The sequence below is a fragment of the Acipenser ruthenus genome, unplaced genomic scaffold (assembly GCF_902713425.1).
Source record: "Acipenser ruthenus unplaced genomic scaffold, fAciRut3.2 maternal haplotype, whole genome shotgun sequence".
Taxonomy (NCBI): Eukaryota; Metazoa; Chordata; class Actinopteri; order Acipenseriformes; family Acipenseridae; genus Acipenser; species Acipenser ruthenus.
Window position 1 is genome coordinate 99,811 of NW_026708822.1, and position 6,071 is coordinate 105,881.

The window sequence follows — 6,071 nt, forward strand, 5'->3', positions numbered from 1 at the left end:
GAAGATAAATATCTAGAATATGGGAATATTGCCTGCAAGTGAGTAAAATGTTTTTCTTTCTTACGTTAGAAGTTGTTTCACCTTGAATGGAACTACCATATATTTGCAGAAATTAACTTTCAATGGATACTATGTCTCAAGTTAGAAATACGAGTTTCATTAGAGTTAATTTTGTTCAGTTTAAATAATAAGTAATGCAAATAAATACATAGTTTTAAGAATACAATTTTATCTATTTCTACCAACCTTCATTGTTTTGTCTGTTTCAGACCCCTCTACATAGGGGCAGGAATAGCCACAGTCAGTGTGACCACAAGCAGGCAGACAAGCAGCAGTGACCTCATCTTCAGAGCTCAACACTGAACCACAAGCATGTTGCAGGATGTTATATAGCAGTTTAGCTTAGGGCTCCTCTCAATTTCAAAAACCTCACAAAACAGCAAGAGAATGATATAGCAGTTTGGTGTACTGTAAAGCCTATAAAGTGAGATTTGGAGTGAAGATCTTTTACGAATGTTGAAGTATTGATGGATTAAATAATACTTAATATTTATGTAACTTCTGGACTTACAGAGACTAGGGTGAGTGAACTATGCATCAGCTGCATAATGGATTTAATTATGAGTTTTTGCCACTGAACAACACAAAAAAGTCCATAATGTCAAAGTGAAAAATAAAATCTACAAATTGTTCTAAATTAATTACAAATACAAAACAGAAAATAATTGATTGCATAAGTATTCACCCCCTTGAGTCAATATTTGGTAGAGGCACCTTTGGCAGCAATTACAGCCACGAGTCTATTTGTATAAGTCTCTACCAGCTTTGCACATCTGGACACTGCAATTTTTGCATCTTCACGAGCTTTCCAGGCCCTGACGCAGAGAAGCATCCCCATAGCATGATGCTGCCACCACCATGCTTCACGGTAGGGATGGTGTTCTCAGGATGATGTGCGGTGTTAGGCTTGCGCCAAACATAGCGCTTAGCGTTGTGGCCAAAAAGCTCTATTTTGGTCTCATCACACCATAGAATCTTCTTCCACTTGGTCTCAGAGTCTCCCACATGCCTTCTGGCAAACTCTAGCCGAGATTTGATGCAAGTTTTTTTCAACAATGGCTTTCTTTTTGCCACTCTCCCATAAAGGCCAGTTTTGTAAAGCACCCGGGCTATTGTTGCCGTATGCACAGTGTCTCCCAGCTCAGCCGTGGAAGACTGTAACTCCTTTAGAGTTGCCATAGGCCTCTTGGTGGCCTCCCTGGCTAGTGCCCTTCTCGCCCGGATACTCAGTTTTTGAGGACAGCCTTTTCTAGACAGATTCACAGTTGTGCCATATTCTCTCCATTTCTTAATAATGGACTTTACTGTGCTCCGGGGGATATTCAATGCCTTGGAAATGTTCTTATATCCTACCCGATTGGTGCTTTTGAAGAACCTTATTCCGGATTTGCTTTGAATGTTCCTTCATCTTCATGATGTAGTTTTTGTTAGGAAATGTACTAACCAACTGTGGGACCTCCCAGAGACAGGTGTATTTAACCTGAAATCATGTGAAACACCTTAATTGCACACAGGTGGACACCATTCAACTAATTATGTGACTTCTAAAGACAATTGGTTGAGCCAGAGCTTATTTAGGTGTGTCATAGCAAAGGGAGTGAATACTTATGCAATCAATTATTTTCAGTTTTATATTTGTAATTAATTTAGAACAATTTGTAGATTTTATTTTTCACTTTTCACTTTTTGTGTTGATCAGTAGCAAAAACTCCTAATTAAATCCATTTTGATTCCATTTGTAACACAATAAAATGTGGAAAAGTCCAAGGGGGGTGAATACTTTTGAGTGTCACTGTGTATATATATATATATATATATATATATATATATATATATATATATATATATATATATATATATATAATGATAAGTCAGTCCGTCCTATAACCTCCAGATGTCCACATGACCAAATACAAATTCCCCATAAACTGATCTAAAGAATAAATAAGTTATTAACACATTAACTATTGGCTAATGAGTAATTATAGCTATAGAAATTGAGGCAATCAAGGCTTTTGGTTTTAGAAAAAGAAAAAAAACATGACTGTGCCAGATTACAAAATGTACATCAGTACCCATTTGCAGTCATGCACTGTGACGACAATATATTTTTCATAATCTGCCATTTATCTTTAGAACATTATAGAAAGGCTTTAGTAGACAGACATTTGAAATTACTGAAAAAAGAGATCTTAAAGTTGCAACCCTTAGCATATAGATGAATCATTTCCCTGATGTTAAAAACCAAATTGCAACCAGAGATATATTTTTTTAAAATATTGCTCGAGCAGGAATATGTATTTTAAAGATCCTCAAGGAGGCTAGTAATCCAAGATTCAGGGCCACACTGTAAATGGCACTGCCTATATCTTGAAGAAATACTTAAATAAAAATATTATAATAGAAATCCCAAATCCAAGAAAGAAGATAACCACTCTAATTTTTTTAAGCCTTTAAGAAATTGGATTTAAAGCTTGATTAGTCATTAGCCTTTTCTGTGTGTTAATTCATCATGTCAAAATTGGTAATGTTTAATTATTGTTAATTACACATATTAGGTGTACTCCACTGACATTGTGTGGTTGTAGAACTAATTTACAGGTCAGAAAACCTTTAAAAGATTGCATGAAATTCTCAAGGACTTATGCAAGTGTTAAAGCTTTGTGAACACAACAAAACAGCTGTCAAAAGCATTCTGTCTTAAAAAGACATAAATCCATTAAAATGAACACCCTCCCACCAACCCACATCCTTCACACACATGCATATACACAAACACACACAAGAAGAATACCAATTTCAAAAGATACCAAAATAAACTCAAGAACAAAGTGATTTTTATTTTTGTTCTTTATTAAAATGTCTTCATCTAGACAATGTGGGGAAGCTATAAAAAAAGGCCAACAAGATGCTCGGATATATTGTGATAAGTGTTGAATTTAAATCAAGGGAAGTAATGTTAAAACTTTACAATGCATTAGTAAGACCTCATCTAGAATATTGTGTTCAGTTCTGGTCACCTCGTTACAAAAAGGATATTGCTGCTCAAGAAAGAGTGCAAAGAAGAGCGACCAGAATTATCCCGGGTTTAAAAGGCATGTCGTATGCAGACAGGCTAAAAGAATTGAATCTATTCAGTCTCGAACAAAGAAGACTACGCGGTGATCTGATTCAAGCATTCAAAATGCTAAAAGGTATTGACAATGTCGACCCAGGGGACTTTTTCGACAAGGACCAGGAGTCACAAATGGAGATTAGATAAAGGGGCATTCAGAACAGAAAATAGGAGGCACTTTTCTACACAGAGAATTGTGAGGGTCTGGAACCCGCTCCCCAGTAATGTTGTTGAAGCCGACACACTGGGATCCTTCAAGAAGCTGCTTGATGAGATTCTGGGATCAATAAGCTACTAACAACCAAAAGAGCAAGATGGGCCGAATGGCCTCCTCTCGTTTGTAAACTTTCTTATGTTCTTAAAGTGTTTGTTTACTTAGGCATGAGCATGCTGTATATGCTATCCTGACACAGATACATGATTTACTAGCGCAGGATTTAAAAAAAAAAAAAAAAAGAACAATATTTGGTTATCAGGCCAACATGCATTTGACTGTGATTTTTCTGCACTTCGACTGGCAGGATCACGACGTCACTTGTTGGATCCACCTTCACATTAGGACAGGATCAGCTGTATGCTGGGGAAAGGTGAGAATCCTTTTAATAAAACTTCCCATGTAGTTTGTTTAATGTTTGGTATCACTTATCCTCAAAATGGGCAAAATCTGCTACGATCACAAGATATATGGTGTCTGATTTAGTTGCTTGATAAGGAAGAAATCTAGATGGTGCTATTTTTTCATCAGCGTGTGTCAACATTCTATAGAACCATTGAATAGTAGACCCCTCTATCTGGTAAATAGGGGCATATTAATCAAGCTTGTAAAAACTGAAGCATTTCACTTTTTTTTTTTTTTTTTATAAATTTAGTCGTTGCCAATTATTTTTTATTATTTTCTCCCCAATTTGGAATGGCCAATTATTTTATTATGCTCAGCTCACCGCTACCACCCCAGGGCTGACTCTGGAGGGCGAAGACAAACACACGCTGTCCTCCGAAGCGTGGGCCAATTGAGCACCGCCCCCTGGGAGCTCCCATCCTCGGTCGGCAAAGGAATAGCCTGGACTCGAACTCGCGATGTCCAGACTATAGGGCACATCCTGCACTGCACGTGGAGTGCCTTTACTGGATGCGCCACTCGGGACCCCCGGCATTTCACTTATTGTTCATTACAATGGATTTTGTATCATCCCGCAACCACGCTGGGTTTCACTGAGGTCATTGTGATAGAGCTGATTGTTTTAATATTTTCAATATTGTTTTTCAAAGTGTGCTAAATCAGTTTTTCCTGTTGCTATGGCCAACGGTTTCATCCTAGGAATCTGAAAAATAGTAATGGCATTTGCAAAGTTGTTTCTATTATCAATAATTGTATTAAGAGTTCCAAAATAATGCAATGTAAACAAAAACTGACAAGTTTAAATATCTTTTAATTGATTTTTAAAAAACAAATAAAAAAAATGGACTAACTGAAGGTGACATGTTTTCTGATTGATTTGGTAATGAAGTGCCACATAACACTGCAGTCTAGGGAATGGCTACAGGAAAGATAACTTACTGTTACAGGAGCCTCCTTTTTAGCTGATATTACAGATAGGCAGCCCAGACAAGGTCTTGGACGTCTCTTTGGGTTGGCTTCGAATTGTCTCTTTTCTCTGATCGGAATGTCTGGAGGGGAGGTGGCCTTCTGGTAAGATAGCAATAAGATTTAAAAAATGACATCTCTGTAAAAATTAAAAAAGGCAGTACCCCACCATCAAGTATAATTTTACACTAAAATATTTTGTCTTATTAACTTTAATTAACACCAACGATATTCATCCACAAATTAGTTCATTGTGTAAACATATCCCAGGGTTTCTACTGCGCATCTCCTTCTACCTTCCTTAGCTCCACACATTCCCACAATCCCCTTCTGCTACTGCACACTCTGAAAAGAGATCCCACTGGATGAGATTGTTTATTACATCTTTAAAGGGAGCGTATAAAACCAATGAACTACTCCATTGCATGTTAAACTTATTTTCGATCAACCAATGAGTTAGAAATAAGTGTGCATGACATGGCCAGTGACTGTGACTTATTCGTGCTGCAAATGATTTGATGTTACACCACCACTCTCTTACTTCAGACAAACACCACAACCCCTAGTCCTTTACACATTTACACATTTTTTATAAACAAAACACAAAACATCCATATAAGATGGATATGTGTAAAAGATCTGAATCATTGATATGTCCAGAGGGTGAAACAATGTGGCAGGAAAATGGTTTATTTTTATGGGACAGCACTGGTAATGGAACCTAAGTTAAAAAAAATAAAAATAAAATCAGGAAGATAAGCTGTGTACCAAACATAGACAATAACTCAAAAGTGAATTAAGTTTCCGATTGTATACCTGGCTATACACAGTTACTACTGATATAAAGACATTTTGGCTCATCTAACCTAGGTCTATGGCATATCCTGAACACAGATTATTACAAAAATATGATTTCAAACAGCATACAAATGTAAGGGGACAGAGAAAAATAATAATTTGAATCTATCTGTCTCTCTAATGCAGGTTCCTAAACATCACGTTGTCATTCTAATTACCTTTTCTTGTCCCTTGTCAAATCTACCCCATACTGTGCTGGCTTGGCCGCCTCCAGCATCTTCACCATCTCCGTCCAGCAAGGATACAACACCAGGAGAAGCAGGTCTTTTTTTACAAATCTGAAAAAAATACATTTGTATTTTAGATGTAATTTCTTGTCACGGGACATTATGTAAATGCTATTATCCATGGTGCTTACGACAAACATTTACACTTGGGTCTCTTTGAGAAAGACATTACTAAATCTCAACAAAGAATTTGCCATGCTTACAATTTGCCTATGCTTATGTATAC

The 6,071-nt window shown here is 36.8% G+C and overlaps 1 long non-coding RNA gene across 1 annotated transcript; it reads right to left on the reverse strand.

Moving 5' to 3' along the window:
* Positions 1-3,132: 3,132 nt before the first annotated feature.
* LOC131736198 (uncharacterized) lies at positions 3,133-5,859 on the reverse strand. The gene is made up of 3 exons (XR_009328002.1): positions 5,777-5,859; positions 4,734-4,862; positions 3,133-3,752 (listed from the first exon to the last, which is right to left on the reverse strand). It is a non-coding gene; the product is annotated as an uncharacterized LOC131736198 (long non-coding RNA).
* Positions 5,860-6,071: the final 212 nt, after the last annotated feature.